The 24,127-nt window shown below is 29.3% G+C and overlaps 1 long non-coding RNA gene across 1 annotated transcript in view; it reads left to right on the plus strand.

Annotated features, from left to right (window-relative positions):
- The window catches only part of LOC122269411 (uncharacterized), a 50,125-nt gene extending 30,075 nt beyond the window's left edge, over window positions 1-20,050 (plus strand). The window contains exon 3 of the long non-coding RNA XR_011637541.1: window positions 18,247-20,050. This is a non-coding gene — a long non-coding RNA (uncharacterized lncRNA). The remainder of the gene's footprint in view (window positions 1-18,246) is intronic.
- The last annotated feature ends 4,077 nt before the right edge of the window (window positions 20,051-24,127 follow it).

Consider the following 24,127-nt stretch of genomic DNA (forward strand, 5'->3'; position numbering starts at 1 on the left):
ATAAGGTCCCGCAGTGGACTGATCGTTAAGACACGGTTCCCTGCAGATCACCGAAGTCAAGCGTGTGCGGGTGACTGACCACTTGGATCAGTCTGCGTAGGGACCGAGGATGTGCGGTATTGGTCCTCGTTAAACTGTTCTACCGTAAAGTGCTCGACTAAGCGTGCAGGTCGTCGAGTTACCGAAGCGGGGGTGCCATCCCATCTGCAGAAGATCGATATTGTGATGGAATGTCTTCGGATCATCCTCAGGGATGTTTCCCAGACCGTCGCCAAAATAGCCCATTGTGCAGCTCTAGTGTGACGTAAATGAACTATAATAGAACTATAACAACTTAAATGATAATAATAAAAAATAGTGTTTTAAAAGCGTTTTTTTTTTCTAAAATTTATTTAGCACTTTGTTTTAAACATACAAATAATTTTTAACGTTTCATTTAGAAATTGAACATTACGATCGAACTTAATAATTATGTAATTATTTATGCATAATAGTACAAGAAAATATTAATTTGTAAAAAACGCTTTAAAAAAAGTTTTTAACACTTTGTTTTACGCGTATTATGAATTTCTAAACAAACATTTCAATAAATATTTTAAGTAAGATTTGTACATTGTAGTCAATTTATTTAATATCTATCTTAAGCAAAACATATATATCTTCAAATTTATAAATTGATTTAAATCAATCTGAGTGTGAAGTTTTGATAGAAATCTGACGTTCTGTGCCTCACAAGTAAATGAAATTCAAAAATACTATATCGCGATGCTAAACTGACGATGCATCACGATATATAATTTCTAATATCGCCCAGTCCTACCAGTCACCATTTAATTCATGGGGTTTCTTTTACCTGCTGAATTCGTACTCCCTTTCTCACGAACACGAGTCCAATGCCCTACCAACCAGGCTATGCCGGCCCCTACTAATCTAATTATAAGATTTTCTAGCATGAGTAAGGCAAAAAAAAAAACTTGCAATTAAAAGAATTTAATATTTTACTATAATTGAAAACACATTTTGATGTCTTTTTTGTGTTACAGCTTTTACCACTGAAAAAGACTCGCACAGTTTTAAACTGGTATGTACACTGTTCTGGATATAATTAATTTTTTCCAAAGTAAGCATTGCAACTGGTAGATAATATCGTAAGTATACATTGAAGATAATAGACTTGTTGCAAGTATGCATTGAAATCTAAAAATTTTTTAAGTTTTTATAAGTAAGTTGCTACCAGTGTAAAAGACACACACACAAAGTTTTGAACTGCTGAGTACACTGTTCTGCGCATAATTAATTTGTTCCGAAGTATGCTAGGTAACTGGTAAACGTTGTCGTAAGTATGCATTGTATCTGGTAAACCTTGTGAGAGTTTTCGTAAAAGTAAAAAACACACAAACTGCTAAGTACTCTGTTCTCGATATATTTAATTTCTCGTAAGTACGCATTACAGATGGGCATATAAAAACCACATTTATTTTTAGTTTGATACTATTTTTTTAAAGAACACCAAAAAGTGATATTTTTATTTTGAAATATACTTTTGTGAAATAGCAAAACACTTGCGGTAATAATTGATTATTAAAATTGAAGATGGAGTTCGTGACTTTTTTTAAATAGAACTGTTAGTTGCTTCCACCCCTAATGATATTTTCTCATTGTGGGTACTTTTATACATTTTTATTTCTAAGAAATTTTGGACTTATATTCTTTGCGGATTTCAAGAGAGAACAATTAATAAAATCATTAAAAGGCTACTATTAATGTCACCATTAAAATTGAAACTATTAATGTACGTTCTCATGAGTCAAAGGAAGTCAGCATCGCTAATGTTTTATTTACCATTCAAAAACCCTGTGGGAAAGATTTTGCTGTCTTTGGCGACAATTGGGTAATGACCTAAAATTAAGATGATGCAACATTGTTTCAAGTAATCGAGTGAGAAGTGCTTCCTATGTGTTTTCACGCCAATTTGCGAGCCAAGATTCCAATGCCACTTTTGTTTTAAGCTGGTTCTTTTGATTCCGCCGCTTCGATTGACATGTTGTGGCAGCTTAATAGATGAGTATGTCCTTATAAAGGGGGGATTATTCTGTTAAGATCTCAGCCAAAAGTGCTTTCTTATAACCTAATGAGATATATTTCCTATTTTAAAATTTAAGCGGTCTGCGTTTGTTCGTTTATAAGCCCTTTTTTTTGCAGCCCTATAATTTTAAAAGGATGAATAAAAAGCTGGAATTTTTAAATGGTTTACCTCAAGAAGTATTTCTTTTTTTGTGGCGCCGAAAGTTATTTTTAGATGAGTTTGGTTTGAAAATAGCTTCATCACCATTTCCTTTTTTTAAAAAAATATAAATGATTATAGAAAAGCTAATGGCAGCCGTTTAGTTTGCATCACATTATATTTCAAGTGGCATATAAAATAGGTCTGTCATGATGTTAGAAGGAAAGATATTAGTCTCCGCAATAGAAACTAATGTCTAATAGAGCTTGAAAAACGTTTTACATGTTGTATAACATATTTTTCAATTTTGAAGTATTTAATCAAAGTAGTTGGATTTTTTTAAGACAGCTCAAAAAATGGTTTTATTAGTTACCTTTAAAATAATTAAAGCAGATACTATAAAAAAATGCTGTTTAAAATTTTCTTTTATAATTTACCGAGCCAAACTTTGGTTTAAAATTGTATTTTTTAAAATTTTATCTCCCTACTTTTAAGTACAGCGAGAGAAAAAAAATCAGTATCCCTTCTTTCGATGAGAAATGCATAATAATTAAAAACTATTACTGTAGAAATGGTTATTTATTCAAAATGTGATCTGTTTCATCATCCAGCAACACGAATAAGAAAATTGTTACCGCCTTATTACGATCATTGGCTACTTATTGGTGAAATGCTTTTTTCTTTCTGGATTGACTCCGTTTTAAACATTTCAAATAATGGGTCGCAAAAACTGTCTCAATCGATCGGATTAATTTTCATATGTAACGTGTTTCAAGACGTCACAAAATACTGTTCCTTCTTCAGCTTTCATAATTATATTGAAATCACCGTCAAGCAAGTCATTACATGTTAATAATAAAAAGAATATAAAAATACTTTAAAATATTATTATGTAAACACATTAAAAATACCTGCTAGTGAAAATAAAATAGAAACAGCAGCGTCTCCATAGCAACGTATGCAATGACGACGCATGCGCACTGTTTACTTTTATTCTTGAACACAGTTGAAAAGTGTGTGGACGCCATCAAATCCGAACCAAGACCCATTTTGCCAATGAACGACGTTGTTATTTAAACTAATATTTCATTCTACTGTAAAGAATGGAGGAAAATAAGGCTGACAATATAATATAATATTGAATCAAATGTGATACTTTGATTAGCTTAAAATGAAGACTGAAAAGCGGCCGCAGTAAATGAAAAGCATTAAATTGATTATTAAAAAAATGGAGTACAATACTTTTAAAGTTGTTGATTTAAATTCGTAAATTCAATCGAAAAAAAAACGTTTCTTATTTTATTTTTTAAAATTAAAGTTTAAAAATAAACAATGAAGAAATTGGTGCGTTTTGCTAAATTTTTCAGTTTATTAAAAGGTAAACGGAGAAAAAAATTCTTGTAAAATTGCAGTAATTTATAGTCATGACAGTTCTAGTAAAAAAAATTAAAAAATAAAATAAAAAAATTCCCATATACTATTCATTTGTACTATTCATTTGGTAATTTTTCCGTTTTCATATGGTAACGGTTTACCGGAAATTCAAAATTATACTTTTTAATACCACACATTTATTAAAAAATACAAAACTAAAAAATAAATTTGACCGAATAAATATCATGGTATCATGATAAAATTAAAAAATTTTATCACAAATTCTGAAACACTATTGTTAATTTTACAAAAATCATCACCAAAGCGCTTTGGCAAAAACTACTGAGTTTTTTGGTGCTCCTATAAAATGTAGAATTTTACGTTTTAGAAAGTATCCGTGTTACTTTATAAAATGTTTTTGAATTTGAGAGAAATATTTTTTGGAACGTTAAAGTAATTTTCATTCAATTTTATTTTAAAAAATGAGGGAAAAATACCCGGAAATCAAAATATGAATATTTCTAGAATTATGTAAAATTGAGAATATTTACAGCAAACAAAATACTCTAGAACATTTTCATTTACTTAAAGTTGACATTTGATATGATGGACTAGCCAAATGCAAAGATCACCGTAATTTTCTAAAACATTTTAATTAAAAAGTAAAACCTAAATTAAATATATTATTTAAAAAATAACAGCATATTTGAAAATTTATTTTGAGAGTAATAATTGCTATCTTAATGCAAGGAGCTCCGTTTCCTGTTGCCATCAACCAACCCCCTCGATTGCTTCTCATCCATCGTTGTTTTTTTAAATTTTTTTTCTGTAGATAGAAAAAAAAATTTGTTTATAAAATATATATTTATTTTAAGTTGATCTAAGTACATTTTGTTAATATGTTAATCGTAACGAAATGAAAAATACCTGGATTTAAAAACTAGTCAACAGTACTTGAAAAAAAAACAACTTGGGAATACAGAATTTGTGATACAATACGAAGAGAAATAAATAAGAAGTAATTTTACTTGTATGCAAGGATAATATCAAATCATATAATACTTATATTTTGAAACAGTTTTCCGTTCTCTTGAACCTTTCATTTTTTTTAAAATCAGGTGCAAAATTTCTATCTTGCAACACTGGCATCTTCAACTTTCTTCGTTTTTTTATTACAAAATTCATCGTTTTTCTTAGTTTTGACATCAAATCAAGCACGGGCTTATGAAATAAAGATAGCAAAAGAGAGAGACATTTTTGACAACAATGAATAAATAGTTTTTATTTAAAGCAAAAAACTGAATAAAAATTCGTGGAAAATGTCCTTAAAATTGCAATAACTTTCGAATCATTGGAATTTTGGGGGGTAGAAAACTCTCGTTATGTTCATTAATGAAAATGGCCAGCACGTCGAATTTCATCTCTGTAATTGCATTTCAATGAACTGCAAAACAGTTCACAGGATATTTTTTCAATTTGAAATTAACATTTAATAATGCACGAATCAACTATCGAACACAAATTTTTTTTATTCCATTGTTTTCTTCTCACATTTTTCTTAACATTTCTATGTCTGAAAGTTTTTGCACAGCAATATTAAATGTAACATCAAGTTGAACACCCAAAACAGCTACGGAGGCCCTTACGATTTTGATAGTATAAAGAAGACTAAACCTAACAGTTAGAAGGAAAGAAAATTCTTATATTCAATTTTGAACAAAAAAGTTTATTTTGAGTCGGGGTGGCTCAGGGGATAGAGTATTCGCCTTCCACAGAAGTGAACCGGGTTCGAATCCCAGCAATAGCTGGTCGATACGAATTCTGCACCCGGTTTGCACTGACCACAGTGTGGACTTAAAATATTCTCAGTGGCAGACGGATCATGGGTTAGAGTCCCCTTGCCTTCGCTGACCGTGGGTGGTTTTCACGGTTTTCCTCTCCATGTAATGAAACTGCAGGTTAGTTCCACCTAAATGTCCTTCCTGAAGGCAAATTTCTCCCAATACTTGATCCAGGAGTTCCCTTGTCAGGGGATTGGGTTCAAAAATTAGAAGGTTGCGGAGATGAACATTGATAGTCATAAACTCAAAAATTGAGTCGGCTGTTCAACGACGGTTATAAAAAGTTTATTTTTGCGAGCCATAGTCAACTAGCTTTTTAAGGCAATAAATAAAAAATTTTAATTTGTGAACTACTAAAAATTAAGGATTTACAAATTTACGAATAAGTCAACAATAAGTACAATGAAGTGCATGTGATTATTGAAAAAATGAATGAAATTGAATCGAAAAATAACTTAAAAATACGAATTTGAAAGTTAAAAAATGTTTGAATGTTGCCTGGGGAACACTATAAATAATTTATTTATATTTTTACCTACCTAGATAAGTATTCTATTTACGATTTTATTGGAAATTTGCCAAAACTTTAGGAATACAACTTTATCATATAATATAAATCATAATAATCTCCGAACAAATTAACATCGCACCGTTTCAAAGTATTAGCAGTAAATCAACTCAAAGCTTTCAGAAAATTAACTTCAAAACTGTTCTACGAAAAAAAAACAAATTATTTCTGAATTACAATATTTCAAACTTTTTCACTATTTCATATTTTCTCCGCGAGGCTTATTTTATAAATTAAATTATTTATCACTACCAAAACCTCAATTACAAATTCTCTTAAAGGAAATAAAAATAAAAAAAGCTACTAATCGTTACAATTTTAGAAACAAAAAGACCAAAAATTTATATAAATACACCACATAATCAAAATCGCTCTGCCTAAAATGACACGGCCATATTTTAAAAATGTTTCGCTCTCTCTACTGAATGTCTGATAATAGCAATTCGCAAATGTCTTCCGCACTTCGCAAACAAAGAACAGTTGTTAAGGGAGAAATTTTTAATGGAAAATTATGGATTCTGTCGTGAAATAGACAAAGCATGGTTTTCGGGATAGCGGGCGAACTTAATTGCTTGCTCCTTCTTTGGATAGTACGCGTTAATTTTGGTACTAGAGTCCCTAGTGCAACAGTGTATATACACACACACGAACGGGAGATTTATAATTTAGCGGAGTGCTGGACTGGGGGGGAAAGGAGGCCCGTTCTCTGACACCATCCATCAGTATTTGGTATTCCGGATGATTTTGTAAAGGTTATCCTGGGGACTTGGATGCATTAAAAAAGAGTTAGATGCTGATATGAAGTTTCTCAAAGTGCAAAACATTCGTTTTACAGTGCAAATTATTACTTTCAAAGTACATAAGTATTCGTTTCATAGTGAAAAAAGCAACAACAGAGTATTCATTTTTAGTAAAGTTATAAGTACAAATATTCGTTTTACGGGAGAAAACATTCGTTTTATGGTGCATAATCATTTTTATAAAGTAAATTGTACAATTTATAGTGCAAAGTATTTGCTTCATTTGCGCAAATTATTCATCTTATAATGCAAAATGCTCGCTTTAAAACATTTTCTGAAAATGCAGTTTGGTAGAAAATATGATTATTCTTATTATGGAAAAAACATTCGTTTTATGATATGATGTATTTATTTCAAAGTTCATAAGTATTCGTTTCACAGTGAAAAGTATTTGCTTAATTGTGCAAAGTATTCCTTTTACAGCGTAAAACATACGTTTTATAACAAAGTTTTATAGTACAGTACAAATATTTGTATTATGGTGCAAAACATTTGTTTTATTGAGCAACAAATTCATTTTTCTGAAGTAAATTGTTCATTTCATTGCTCAAAGTATTTGTCTTAAAATACAATATGTTTGTTGTAAAACAATTATTAGAAATACAGTGTGGTAGAAGATCTAAATATTCTTATTATGGAGTGGAACATTCATTTTATAGTATGAAGTATTCATTTCAAAGCTCATAAGTATTCGTTTCATAGTGAAAAGAATTTGCTGAATTGTACAAAGTATTCCTTTAATAGTTCAAAACATATGTTTTATAACAATGTATTCATTTTAGTACAGAACAAATATTCGTATTATGATGCAAAGCATTCATTGTACAACATAGTCATTTTTATAAAGCAAATTTTTTTTAAATTTCATTGTGCAAAGTATTCTCTTATTTGAGTAAATTCGTCTTCTTATAATGCAAAATATTCGTTTTAAAACAATTATTGAATATACAGTTTAGTATCAGAAAATATGCATATTCGTGTTATAGGGCAAAATATTAATTTTATTATGCAATGTTTTCTTTCGTATTGCTAAATATTCGTTGTATAGTTCAAGGACTCTGTTTTCTAGTGCAAAAGATTGGTTCTATAATGCAAGTTATTTCTTGACATCAAAAAACTATGGGTTACTGATGCTTCTATTTTTATTTATCTTAGTAATAAACAAGCAAATTTTAAATGTAATATTTTGAAGAAGAATTTTTCTTACGAAAAAGCCAGCCCATTACTATCCGAAAAAAAAAAAATTTAAAATTTGTATAACTTACTGAGTCAGTTATAGTAAATGATGGAAAATACATTAATGAACAAATAATAATTTTATGAAAATGTCGTGTATTTCAATAAGCATGAAGTTATATATGAATACTGGATATCACGATGGGAATTAGACTGATATAGAGTTGTTTCTATAAATAAGGAATTGAAAATTAAATATTTGTTTTGTAAATATTTAGTGCTGAAATAATGATTTTTTGTTCTGTTTTGAAAGATTTTATGAAAAAAATTTACAATTATCGCAAATATAATTTTAAGTGGTCAAAAATTAAATAAAGGAAAATAAAGTTTCATTCAAAACAGGATTAATCCATATTTGCTGGGAGAAAAAAAAATTCTGGTAATATTACTGTACTATATAGCAATGATATTTCTGGTAGAAAAAAACAACAACATAATTCTGGTTAATAAAAGTAAAATAAATGGTACTCACACCATTCATTAGATTATTTTTCTGTTCGAATGTAAACGGTTTACCGGAAGTTCTGATTTTCAAGTTATAGTTCTTATTACCACACATTTAGTAGAATATACAAAAGCGAACAGTAAATTTAACCGAGCAAATTGTTTTTATGCCTTCTAATCATGAGGAACATATTCAAAATCTACACTGTAAAAATTGTGGTGTCTGGGTTGCACAATACCCTTATAATATGTAGAAAAACTTAACACCAAGTTCAGGCGCTATCCCACCATGCGCTTACTATTTTCGCTTCTAAAAATAACAACGTTAGCGCACTTCAGACATCGTCTGAAGATTGTATACAATAAAATACATACTTTCATTACATGACGAGAGTTTGCTGTTGTCTTCTATACTCTTATACTTTAACTGAAACGAAAGTTCACCGTTAAAATATGTATGTATGTGTGCATGTTTTTAGTTGTATAATAAGGATTTCTAAATTTCAGCTTTAAAGTGTCTGTAAACCATATTAAATAATTTTAAACTGTTTTTTTCTATCCGTTTTGATTCTGTTAAGCCTAAATCGAATTCGTCTTAATATTCTTTCTGTATTAAGGGTATTTTTGATTTACAAACTAATTTTATTTCAAGAATTAGTGCATTTATACATCTTAAATTAAAGAATCTTTACTGTAAAGTCAATTATACTGTCTTGTAAAATGACTTTACAGACTCCAATGTGTTTCTTATTTTAATCTCTACTGTGTATCTTATCTGTTATTACAAATATTTGTGTTACTGATACACCGAAAATGGTATCAGCTTCTAGCGTAACGAACATTCCTGCTGTGTCTCAACGTCAGGAACAGTAGTACTTGGTTCTACACTACTTTGGTTTGATTTGATTTGATTTGTTCATTTACGTCGCACTAGAGCTGCACAATGGGCTATTGGCGACGGTCTGGGAAACATCCCTGAGGATGATCCTACACTACTTTGGTGTAAAGTAATCGACACCATTTTTGGTGTTAAGAGACGCAAATTTTTTTTGCAATGTTCGCTGTAAAAATTATCCTGTATCTGAACTCCAAAAATAGTGTCAACTACTTAACCTCGAAGTGGTGTTACACTAGATTTAACACTAAAGCAAAACCAAGGATAGTTCCTGGTGTAGTGCAACACCTAGATTGTTCTTTCATTCTACACTGTTAAAAACTCCAAGCTGTGTTGCACCAAAATTTGGCATTCATTTGCTCGTTACATAAAATGGAGCTCAATTTTGCCATATTTTGGTGTTTTCACTAACTCCAAATATCAGAGATGGGTGTTTTGAAGTTACTTAAAAGCAGAAGAAAGTTGCACCATTATCAGATATTTTCAAAGTGTCCAAATGCAGGGCAAAGTTGCACCATAAATTGGTATTTAATTATCATCAAAATATTAGAAAAGGATTTACTGTTAGTGGATTATTTCATGACATATCACCAACCATATTATATCACCAAACAAATTTAAAAAGGTTTCACAAAGAAATGAACTTTAATGAATGCACATAAAATAAAACATTTAAGTTCTAACCTAAATAAGTTGATACTTGAAACAACATGCATTAACCGTCCCGATACACCGATGTTGTAGAAAGAGATGGCGTAGTAAACAAATATTGTTCAGTTAACGATCGCTGTCAAAGTTTTGCTTCTTTTACCAAATTTTGGTGCAATCAGTTTGCCCCTTAGAAGTATTTTTCGATCATACTTGCATGCTTTTGGAATAACTAAAGTAAAATAATCTTTCCTTAAACCAAACTTGCAATGAGAAACTTTTCACCAAATATTGGTTAAATATTTACCGAGATTTTTTACAGTGTACTTGGCTTAAAGTAGAATCCTCCATGTTTGTTATTCAGTAACGCTGAAATTTATAACAGTTAGATATGATACAATCAGTAAAGTTGCTTTTACGATACAATCTAAAGCAAGAACCATAAATTTAGATGTATGCATATAATATTTCTTCAAATAAAATTATTTTGTTAATCAAACATACACACTACACAGACAGAATATTGATATGAATTCAAATAGAAACTGAAGTCATCAAAATTTAAATATTATGAAATAATTTTATACAATTGGCAGATTGATGCAAATCTTATGAGAACATAAATACTTTTATTATACAACTAAAAACATATATAGGTTTTATAACAGTTTATAGGAGTAATTTGCCTAATCAAACCGAAAAGAATAGTGAAATTACTTGGTAAATATTCAACCACAATCAATATTTTTTTTATCAATCATTAAAAAGAGCTGATACTTATTTAGCTCTGATCAGTTTGTCAATTAAATTCTATAAGATGCACTCCTATTTCACCAATACATTTCAAGTAAACAGACCACTATCTTGAACACCATATGAACAGTATCTTGAAATTACGCAACTCGCTTTCACCTTCTAATAACAGTCCAAAAGCATTTATTATCCGTTTAAAACACGCCCTTCCACAATTTCACACAAGAATTTAGATAAATAGTTTAACTATATACTAAGGAGTCACCAAATTTACGGAAACATTACCTTCTTCACAAACAAGCTGCAGATTGGTGTAAGCTTTATCAATTATTGGTGTTATATCAATAATTAATAAAGCTACACCCTTTGAAGTGTGTAAGAACGTTCGATTTGGTATCAACTTGAAATGAAGTAATCATTCACACAATTTTTGTAGTTTTGCAACACCAAATTCGAATAGGTATTTCAGCACAGTTTTTACAGTGTACGATAGCTTGGATATTATTTTTATACGTTCTTCGTAATTTCTCGATCGCATATTTATGTTTCTGAAATGCTTTTCAAGTTTTATTTCAGCTCCTAGCAGATAAAGGAAATGCATTTGAAAAAGATAGAAAAAAATTCCTCGAATTACTGAAAATTGCCGAATACCCCTCTACAGTGTAAAATATGTGGTGTATTAGCTCTCCTAATGAGATTTTAAACAACAAAAAAATGGCATGTTGGAACACTTTATTTCATTTTTAACATCAAATCGAACATTCACATACACTTCAAAGTGCAAAAATGAATCTTGACGCTAATATTTAAGAAAGCATGGATAAAACATTTAAGCCAATTATTTTTGATTCCGAAAACAATATCGTCAGTAAATTATTAACAATCGAATACAAAATAGAGTAAGCTTTCTGTTATTTTTCTCTCTGTTTTACATTTGCCGAAACAAATGTTCGCCATTACAATGTATATATATATATAGTTGTGTAATAAATATAATTATATTTAATTTTAGATCTGTCAATTTGTAATTAACAGTTTTATAATACTTAATTTCTCTCAGTTTCTGTTATGTTAAGTCTAGAACGAATTCTTAATATTCCATCTGTAGTACGCTTTGTGGGTTTGATTTATAACTAACTAGCGCTGAATAACCGTTCTTCGCATGGGGTGAATAAAAAAAATCAATTGATCAGTACTGAACAATACTTATGCACAAAGCTGAAAAGCATCTACCAACACAATTGAAGAGTTTAGTAAAAAAACCAGGTAAGTGACATCTTTAAGGATATTTATGAATCAGTGAAAATAGCATAAAGTGGTTGCATCAGTATGGGTATTTGAACGTATCCATACTGATGCAACCAAGTATGTCACAAAAATTTTTCCTTTCTCTTTAATAATAGCACGACTAATCCACATTAGTTTTTAAGTGTACTTGTATGATTTTCACTTTCAAATTAGGCGGTAGAAAATAAAATAAGACTAAAATTATTATAAATCTAATAAATCTGTTCTAATAAATCTGTTAATTGTTCGGAGACCACTTTTTGTTTCTTCTTACCCTGATTTTAGCCTCTCTGAAAATGTCACTTACTTGGTTTTTCCATTAAGCTCTTCAATTAATAAAGCTAAAATAATTTCATTTTTTGAAATTCATTATCCTTTGTTGTCATTACTGGTGGTTTTACGTTACTAAGCAAAATACGTCTTTTGTAGTTCATCCAATCAGAATAGAGATTTAGCATCACTTGGCGCGATGATACTGCTGGCTGTCAGTGCACTCAAAATTTACCACAATCAAATAACTCTCTCCGGTACATATCCTTTTCAAAGGGGACGTAAGACAGTACTATATTACATATTAATAATTAATACTAACAATTACTATTAATAATTAACATTATTAATATTATATTAACATTAAATATTGTTCTACTGTATCGATATTAAAATCGTTTAGTACAGATGCAGTTTTAATAATCAGCAAATATATCAATCTAATACTTTATACCTATATTAATATATTTAGTACTTATTGTTTGACTGTTTAACATCTGAGTTTTGTACGGAATACATTTATCAGTGGCAGCAAACTAAAGCCAACATTTTGAAAACAAATATAATTCTTACAAGACCTTGATAAGGATTTTAGAGTATGACCATTTCTCTATCCGACCCTTAATTTACTGTTTTAAATATTTGTTGTTGCTGTTGTTAATTTACGTCGCACTAGAGCTGCACAATGGGCTATTGGCGACGGTCTGGGAAACATCCCGGAGGATGATCCGAAGACATGCCATCACAATTTTGATCCTCTGCGGAGGGGATGGCACCCCCGCTTCGGTAGCCCGACGACCTGCGCGCGAATTAAGTATTTGTAAGTAGTGGTGGAAAAAAGTTCTTTTAATTCTAATTCATTTAAATATTAATTCATTATCTTTGCTACCACTTGAAAAATGTTTTCTGAAACCAAAGGAAATACGTAGTAGAATTGTAGAAACTATTTTTGTATATCGTGAGTTTTAAATTGGGGACTTAGCCGAACCTTAACATTTTACTGGAATTGGGAATAAACGTTTTTGACAAAACCTAATGTAGACTGAATCCTTTATTGGAAACAACTTTAATAACATCAAGAGATTTTAAATTTAATGACATATTCGAGCTGGACAGCTTAAAATCTGAAGGGAGAAATATTGTATATTAAAGTTGGATTTTTCACATTTTGTATTTAGATTTTGTTTTTTATTTGAATAAATTGTATCACGTTGAAGATAATTTTTTTTTTTTTTTTTTTTTCTTCTGTCTANTTTTTTTTTTTTTTTTTTTTTTTTTTTTTTTTTAATAATTTAAAAATTGCTTAAGCTGTAAATTTATTGCCATTAAGTTTTGCACCACCTACCTTGGCTATCAGATAAGGGATTATCGTTCTAAAGCTTTTTAAACCTTATTACTTAACAATATTGTTTTAATTACTTCTGCAGAATAATACAGTGCGCGAAATAAAAAACGGACCACCTTGAAACACTTTTGATCTAAAGATCAGATCTCCACGTTCTAGAAAATCAATCTTAATGATTCGAGGGGGGTAACCTCAAATATGCTAATTAATTAGTGTAAATGATAATTTAAGTTACGAAATCAGACACAAAAAATTTATTTTTCAGATTTCTGATCGCAAAATATAGGGGGTAGTGGCAGTCTGGAGAGCTGCTCAAAGTTGGGACCCTTTAATCTTATTTTTATTTTTCGCGTATTTCACCATATCTTGAGAACTTTTTAAGCGAATTGAAACATTTTTGAGCGCATTTATAAAATTCGTTTTTTCATAGATAGTTCCATGCAAATTATAACTTTTAGTTCATAATAATAGTTTAGTTAGTACTTTTAGTAACATTAAGGGGTTCGAACTTTGGGCAGCTCTCCTGACCAAACTATGGGACTATATTTCCCAGAATTAGGCTACCCCTTATATCCATCAATAAAAGGTATATTTATTCAGGGAAGGTACGTTTTTATGTTTGATTACGCAACTTAAAATATCGTCTGCACTAATTAACGTATTTGATGTCACCCTCTCGAACCATTAAGATTGAGTCATAGAACGTGAAGATACGATCTTTAGATCAAAAATTATTCAGGGTGTTTTTTTTTTGCACGCTTCATGAAATTTTGTCCTGAGATTCAAATAAACTTTTACTCGAAGAGAGGCTTCGTTATAACTTTTTCACGAAAATACAGCATGTCAAAATATGTTTTGCCAGCACTAGATCATGAAATATTACAATTTTATGTCATTCTTAGTAATTTTATCGTTGAAAGTTTCATGCTTAAAGTATTGTTATGGATAGCTAAATTTAGGTTTTGAAAAAAAACCGGTTACTGGTTTCTTTTCAAGTCTAAATTATGTTTAAAACGGGTTTTAAAACAAAAGGTATTTTATATATTTTAAAGTATTTAAGAGGTTTTTAAATATTTTAATCCCTAATTAAAAGCAATTAAATCATCCAAAAATTATTTAAAATAATTCTTTTTTTGACTATAATTGATAAGTTAAGAATATCTACTTTAGTTTTATAAATATATTAACTTGAAGAGAAAAAAAATTAATAACTGAATATATTAAATATGCTTATTTATGAATTAACTGCTCAATTTAACTTCTGAAACAAAGTGTATTAAAAGTGTATTTGAATTTCTACATAGTTTCAGTTATAATAATTTAAAATGTAATGTAATGTAAAGTTTCAAATGCTGAAATTATTTTTCTAGTTTATCAAAAATGCAAAATAATTATGGCAGTTATACTTACCTACGACGTAATCCTGAGCAATGTTATCATAATTGATGATCCTGCATTTTGATATTTTGAAAATATAATTTCAGCATTTGTAACTTCCTGATTTATTCTTGATTTAAATGAACTCGTCTTTTTTCCTCTTTTTTTAAACTATAAATTACTAATGTAAATAAAACAGAATTCGCACTGAGAAAAAAAGTTTGGTCAAAACTATCAGAATAAGGTAAAATTTACCGTGTTTCTGGCTCTCTATGGGAACACCAAAACGCTCAGTAACTTTTACTGAAGTGTTTTGGTAATGGTTTTGCTAAAATTAACAATAAAGTATAGTTTTATAACATGTGATAAATTTTGGTAAATGTAGTAATTTTATCACGGTGCATTAAAGCATGGCATAAAAATCATTTATCCGGCTAATTTTTTTTAAAAATTTTGTAATTTTTTTCCTTAACATGCTGTAACAAGAATCATAATTTTGAAAACCGGAATTTCCGGAAAACAGTATACGAAATGAAAGGAAAAATTGAAGCGGTCAATGTTAAAAGGGGATATGTAGCATTTTTAAGAAATAAGTTTTTTATTGGTTCTGGAATATTATCGAATATCGAGTAATTTTCCAGACTGCCATTTTGCAATTAAGATTATAAGAAGAGAATTCAACAATATAGAGCAATTAAAACAATATTCGCTATCGCAACGCTCGAGTACGCCGTCTAGCGGGAGCCTGTAAATATCAGACATTAATTTATCACGTTTTCATTTAGTTCCATCAAAATCATTGACTGAATCAGACGCCATTTTTTAGCAGCAAATAAGAAACAAAATTTCCCTAAGGAAAAGGCCGAAGAACTTGAAAAAAATCTCCAGAATATTAGTAAATCTTTCAGGAACAGAACACGCCAAACATTTGAAGAAAAATTCCTCAATAATTTTTAATTTCTATTATCAACAAACTTGCAACTGATGACTTCCGATTTCGGATACTGTTACAGATGTGTGTATTAAGGTAAAATGCATTTCTTCTGTCTTCAATTCATTACGAATTAAAGTGAAGTCAACATTGCTTTCGTCATTCCAGTGAATAAATATGAATTCAGAACATACAGAATTGTAATAGTTATAGCATATTCTTCTTCGTTATAGAATAGTATATATTTCTGTATCCATATAATTCGGAAAACAACAATAAAAAATTATCCAAGTTACTTGAAATAGTGCCATTTGTGCTGATTCTTAATTAATTTAAATCGTTTTCTTGGTAAGTTTTTTTTAATTTTGAAAGAATAAGTTCAACTAGAATTCAGCTATTCTGTTTTTAGCTACATATTCAAATTCATATCAATTATAAAATTTTGCTGTGTAGTATGTTATCTAAAAGTAATGAAGGTATAAACTATGTATCTATTATTTGAGAATAAAGTTTTCAAACAAGGAACTTATCATTTTGGAATTCTCCGGGAATCATAAATCAGGTAAGTGCAATGATTTTTACAATAAAAAATTTGCTTGTAAATATTTTTTTTTCATTTGATGATGGTTCTCTACAGAATGGTTTTTTACGTCTGATTAAGAACTATAAGAATAATAAAAAAAGAAACAATATGAAAGTTTTTATTTCAATGTTAAGAATTCTTAAAATCGTTTTTTTTATCCTAAGAATTCTTTATTTTCCGTTTTTTAGTTTATAATTTTTTGATAAAAATTGTTCTCAAAATACTTTTTTTGAAAAATTAAATGGTATAACATTATGTGTTTATGTATACTTCTTGTATATTCCAATGTTTGAAGTAATATGATTCAGAAAAGTATGGAATAAAAATTCGGTACTTACGTATTAACGCCACCGCCGCTACAGATTTGGCGGTTTTTAAGTGCCGCCAATCTACACTTAAAATTTTTGCGACAATTCATAAAATAAAACACTTTATTTAAAATCAAAATAGTCAATCGGATTTCGGTGGAAAATGAGCCGATATAGAGTTTAGCATAGATTCAAAACAATCATATCGCCATATGAACTCTGATGAATAAGATTCCAAATGAAATAACATTTCCAAAACGTACGTTTACCAAGATAAAGTTTTATGTTGTGGGAATTGGTACATTTTCGTTTTTTCGGTAAAATATTTCCCTCCTGAAAAAATAAAATTGCATCTTGTTTTGTTTTTGGCAAATCCCAAAGACGAATTTTCGTAGCACTAAAAATGGCGACAAAAAAGAATTGTTTTTTTTTTTTTTTTTTTTTGTTTCGTCAGCATTCTTTATTTTACGTTTCTTAGTTTCTAAATAATGATTTTTATTGAAACTTGAAATTTTTTGATAAAAATTGTTGTCAAAAAACTTTGTTTACAAAATTAAATTTCATAAAATTATGAGGCTTATGTATACTTTTTGTTCATTTTAATTTTTGAAGTAATATGATTCTTAAAACTATAGAATGTAAAGTTTAAATGGGCCTTTCATGTTATATCATTAAATTTAGTAATACTATTTCTCGGGCATTAGGTTTTAACTCTTATAAGAATATACATATTTTTTTCTGTTAATGTACAAATATTTTTCCGATGTGTTTTGGATATTCCTTCTCTAATAAAAAGAGATACCATTTTGTTTTCGTTTGCATAAGAAAGAATATCAAGCATTTTTCTTTTTTAAATTTAATTAGCCACAATAAAGAAGGAACGTTGCAATGCTACGTGCTACCTTAACGACGTCTCTAGAGTAACTGAATGACTGTTCATATAGAAATCGCAGGTATTAGTCTCATACAACAACGCCCCCTATAGTTCGTTGCGATCGCGAATAGCAATTAATACAATTGACACAGATCTTTTGATTTTTCTCGAAAGTGCAGGTTTGTAAAATAACCCCTTTTAACATTGACCGCTTCAATTACCAAATGAATCATTTTAAATACCATATATTTTGACTTTATTAATCAGCATTATTTTTTTTTCTTTTGTCAGAAGTGTTATTGTATAGAGTATTGCTAACTTATAATCTAAACTATAAGCGTAAACCACGTATTAAAATAATAAAACGAAAAGAGTAATTGCAATTTCGGCATTTTAACAATTATTAATATCAATTTTTTAAAAAAAAGTAAATAAAAAAAGATTGATTTCTTGATTCTTAATCTTTTTTTCTTTCTGTAATTTTCTAGGGAAAAACGTGAGAGAATATACAACCCCCGAACGTCGTCTCTTCAATATGAGAAATACTGTCATTCCATCTTTGCACCTAAACAACGTCGCCAACCCTAATACAGAATGATACTTGGGAAGTTTACCGCCGATGATAATTATGATAAAATACCCACAGCTTGCAACTCGCTTTTCCATTATTAGTTATTGAACTCTTTTAAAGTCTCCCCTCCATTCTTACTCGCCAACCCCTAATACACATCCATTGTCGCCTGCTGGAGATAGATTTCAGTTTGTGAGAAAACTTTTGTGATTAGGGAAATGTAGCCAAAATCAGATTTGTGGCGAAGGACAAATATTTCGATGTCTTTCTCGCCAAGATGGTACTTTATTTTTAATCTGTCATTTCTTTCCTAAGTTAAGTTGATAAGTGGTGTGAGGCATTTCTATAGGCATAGATACACTTAGTCACCTAAATGTTTCAAAACTTTACAGTAAATGGTTTTTTAAAGTTTAAGTAAAGAAAAATATGTCTCACATTTGTTTGAATTTTGTTTAAACATACGGATGAAAATAATTTTATTCTTTCTATTAGTGGTGGAGATAAACTTGTTTTAAAGATTGAGGGACCTTTTCGAATCGAAAAGGGATTCTTTTCCCCCCATATTAAAATACATGAAAGATATTTCCTTTTTCTATGAATTAATAATTAATACTAACGCCGAATACCAACTTTAAAATTCACAAATCTATATAATTGAGTAGTCAAAGCTGCATACAAGTTTTCACGCAATATTGGATCATAATCTTTATTGGAAAATACAGAAAAATGGCGATGTAAAACTAAGAAATTGAGACGAAAAATTGATTCACCATTTTGCAATTAAGATTATTCTTCAATGAAGTATCGAAGACAATGAAGCGTTTTAAAATATACTGATTATGATAGTCCTAGGCACTATAAACTGTTGTTTATTTATTTATTTTTTTAAATTTTTTTTTTAATGTATATATATTTTTACTGGACTTTAGTTCCAGTTTGGTGTAAGTTGCAACTTCTTTAATTTAATACATTTCAGTATTTTTAATACTTCAGTGTAGAGTAAGGTCATAAAATTAAACTAATATCATACCAAGGAAGCGAGCTGTCTTAAAATATAACTGAATATTTGACCTGAAACATAACACGTTGAGATGACCAAAAGGAAAAATTATTTTCAAGACCGAATATTAACGAAACTGAGCAAGCTGCGGGATGATTCTAAGCACTTTAAGTGTTTTTTTTTTTTTTTTTTTTTTGTTAAATATTTTCTTTTGATTTGAATTAAAGTTTTGTGTAAGTTGCAACATTTTTAATATAATACATTTCAGTATTTTTAAAACTTCAGAGTGACAATAAAGTCAAAAAAATTACCTTACCATCAGACTAAAGAAATAAGTCATGTAAAATATAACTGAATATTTGACCTGAAACATAATAAGCTGCGATGACCAAAAGGAAACGCTATTCTCCAGAGCATTGTTGTCCATTGTCTCGCCAGTTGAATAGCGTGCATCTTTTGGTCAGTTGAACAAGAAGAGGTAAATAAGACTTTGGTGTGAGTTTGAATGGAGAACTAATTACAGCAACACGCAATATTACAAGTCGTTAAACTGCTTAACTCATCGATTCTTTTTTCTTTCCTGTATCTTTTGTGGAGAGAACAATCATCACGTGATCAAATGCACAATCTCACAGCTATTTTCTACTGCACAAGTTCAAGTAGAAATTGTAAACATGGCAGATTGATAATAAAAGCATTTGTTTGTAGTTTGTATAGTTAATTTTGTAGATCATTAGTCTCAAAGAAGTTTTTTCTTTGATAAAAACCATGCTTTCGAAAAGTGATCAAAATGTACCTCAAACAGTTTTAAATCTCCAAGAATTTATACAACTTTTAATATTTTTTGATTAAATCAAACTTATTTTACTCGTACTTATAATTATGTACGTTGCAGCTTGTGTGTAAAAAATCAGTTTTGCCGCAGCTTATCTAGCTAAAGTGAAAATTAACTCATTAAAGATCTAAAAATTGTTTCATTTCTCAAATTACCTAGATAATCTGCACATTACCTACTGGCACTGTTTCATTTCTCAAATTACTTAGATAATCTGCACATTACTTACTAGGCACTGTTTCATTTTTCAAAGTACCTAGATAATCTGCACACTACCTACTAGGCATTGTTTCATTTTTCAAATTACCTAGATAATCTGCACATTACCTACTAGGCACTGTTTCATTTTTCAAATTGCCTAGATAATCGGCACATTACCTAATAGGCACTGTTTCATTTCTCAAATTACCTAGATAATCTGCACATTGCTTACTAGGCACTGTTTCATTTCTCAAATTACCTAGATAATCTGCGCATTACCTACTAGGCACTGTAAAAGTGAAAAGAAAATCTTTACTGAAGCAACAGGAATTAATGTCTCGTTATTTCTTTATTTTCCGAAATATGACAAATCAAGTTGCTACAATCAGCACATTGGTTGATATAAACAATCATAGGTCCAATTAAAAATTATAATAAAGAGAATCAAATGACTTAAAATATTCTTACATATAAGGAAATCAACATAATATCATTCATTTTTTTCCCTTCAATTTCTGAAGAATCAAGTAGAATACAATCAAACAATCAATAAATTAGTTGAGACACTGAGATAAATAAATTTGTGAACTTGAACAACACGGAAGCCGTTAACGCGAATATTATCTAGGTAAAGTGCGAAAACCTCACTCTTACGGATTATTCTAGTTAATCTGCAAATAAGCAGGGTTAAGTGCATATTAACATACTTTGAGCTTCAGTGGAAACTTATCTTTCCATTTCCGGAGGACAGTAAGGTTGCAAAAGGTTAAAACTGCACAATCAGCAGTACATAACAGAAAAAAAGTGATTCTCAATTAGACGGGAGATTCGACCGACGAATCATCAATACATTTGATTGGCATAATACGATATTTAACCTTCTACCAGGACATCATTCGATCTGAATTTCACCAGGTTTTGGCCATGGATAACTAGGGTCATGATCAACAATTTATATATTATCATACGTATCATAGTATTTTCATACATAGTATCATAGTATATTATAATTCTGGGAAGCTTTTATAAATGTTGGATTCATAAATTTTGGACCCATATACGTAGAAAAAGATTCTAGTAAAATTACCGTTCTCTATGGTAAATGGCATTTCTGGTGAAAAAAAACAACAGCAAAACATAATTTTGGTTAATAAAACCCAAAATAAACGGTATTTAAACTATTTATTTGGTAAATTTTCCATTTAAATGGTAACAGTTTACCGGAAATTTTGGTTTTCAAAACTCTAATTCTCATTTCCCTACAATTAGTAAAAAATACAAGATTGGAAAGTAAATTTAACAGAGTAAATGAATTTTATCACATGCTCTAAGGTATCATGATAGCATTTCCATATTTTTATCATATCTGCTAAAATTTAATATATATAATAGAACCATGTTTTATTGTTAATTTTACTAAAATCATTACCAAAGCGTTTCAATAAAAAATACCGAGCTTTTTAGCGTTCCATACAGCCAGAAACACCGTAGATTTCACCATATTCCAGTAATTATGAGTTTTTTTCTCAATATAAAAACATGCATTTGAAACCGAAGAAAATATTTTGTTTTATAAAATGCAATTGCTCTAACTTTTTTGGTTGTTTTTTTTACTTAAAAGAAGCGACGTGAATTTTTTTTTTATAAACATGGTTTTTCCTTAATAAAATTTATGTATGGTGATAATTTGACTAAGCCATTAATTCAAAACTAAAAACTCATGAATTACTTAGATAAGACAAATATTGCAATCATATTTACCATCTTTCTAAATAGTTAGACAGATTTTTCTTTATGAAATAGTTAAACAGAAAATTTATTTCTTATTAAAATCATAATATCATAATGGTATAATTAAAACTAGCGACATAGTTGAAGGATCAAGAACATAACATGGCAATATGTTCTGCTGCTAAAATTTCTATTTCTTATCATTTTATCTCGTTAATATCTTTTACGATGCACTCGATAACACGAAATAAACCATTTTAATTGCCTAAAGTAGATATTTACTTCATTATAATCACTTGTTGGGTTGATAAGTTTCATTCGCTACAAAGTAATGATTTTTATCTTCATCGGAAATTCCCTCAATTTTCACGTCCTTATCCATTCAACATCCTTCTCAAAGACGAGAAGAAATTCATTGATAAGCATTTGCTAAAAGTTCCTGACATAAATACATCCTGAACTCTAAACACTTTCTTTAAAATGCTTTTAAGAACTCTTGAAATGGAACGGAAAATGCAGACGACTTTATAAATGCAGACGACTTTTTAAATGCAGACGATAGTTCTATAAGAAGAAGCTAATTTCCGATTCCAACCACGAATTCTTCGGGATTACAAGTTGAGTGAAAAAACAAAGTTAATAATAAAATAAGCCCATACAATACTTATCTAAATAATCTGACAATATTACTTCGTACAGTGCGTGACAAAAATTTACTATTTGGTTGGTTCAACCAGCGAGAGGGCGATCTTCTACTGGTGATACTAAATGTGATGAACGCACAATGTCGGGTCGCTTGGAAAGACATGACATTTTGGTGATAAATTTCCAATCGTAAAATGTAGATTATCGTCTGTTGCTGTTGATAATTTTTTTCGTGTACAGGTTGTGATTCTCAAGGAAATAAAAAAGCTTGTTAGTGACATTTAAAAGATGTTACCTGTGAAAAACTTTTTTAAGAACGTGTAGCATGTAGTGACCTAAATTATTAATCGTTTTGATTTGTTATAGGAAATTTTCACACTTTTTTATTATTCTTTTTTCAGTTGATTTAAAAGCTAATTATTAAAAAATCACAGGATCATGTTGCTGTTCTTGAGAATGAAGCAACCCGTGAGAAAAATTTGCAACAATAAAAATTTTAATTTCTGTTTCATTTAATTGTATAACTTCCTGACGATAATTAATGAAAAAATACACATTTTGGAAGTGATAACTTGTTTTATTTGCAATCGACAAGACACTTATGTTAAAATAAATTTTTAAAATTAATTGAAGAAATTAGCTAAAAATAGAAGAAGTCTAAAAGGTCTAAAAGATTCTTTTTCTTTTTTTTTTTTTTTTTTTGAATTTCATTATTATTTCATCTTTGTTTATTCAGCAACTTTTGAAAAAAAAAAGAGGGAAAAAAATAATAATGCGAGATAAGAGCATTTTAAATTTTTTTCAGTTGAAATAGTTAGACTACAAATTAATAAAAACTCAATTATTTTAAAATTGCAAAATAATCTACGTATTTATAACGCAATAAACTTAGAGTGCCGAAATTAAAAGAGTACTGGAAACAGACCAGCGCATATATGATGGCCATGCTTTATTCAAGGAAATAATGAAATGTCTAGTGATACACAATGTTTTGCTCATTAATCATCTCTTAGTCTTCACCTCTCTTCTAATTAATTCACTTTAAATACATGCAGTATGTATCCATACAGTATGTATTTAATGAAAAGTTTTCTTCAGAAAATTCTAAGAGAAATGAGAAAAAAAAAACTTGTCTAGCAAGCAATGCAATATATGAAAAAAACTTGATTAGTAATACAATTTGTGGGAAATGCAAAGTAAAAACTTTAGCAATACAGTTTTCAAGCAATCTAAAATAAAACTAAAAAAAAAAAAAAAACTTAATCAGTAATACAATTCGCAGAATAAGCAAACTATAAACACTGTTAGTAACTCAATTTTCAAGCAGCATAAAGCAATATAAAAACTTAGAGCCAGAAATTTAATTTGTAACAATATATATATATA

Source organism: Parasteatoda tepidariorum, chromosome 1, assembly GCF_043381705.1.
Source record: "Parasteatoda tepidariorum isolate YZ-2023 chromosome 1, CAS_Ptep_4.0, whole genome shotgun sequence".
Taxonomy (NCBI): Eukaryota; Metazoa; Arthropoda; class Arachnida; order Araneae; family Theridiidae; genus Parasteatoda; species Parasteatoda tepidariorum.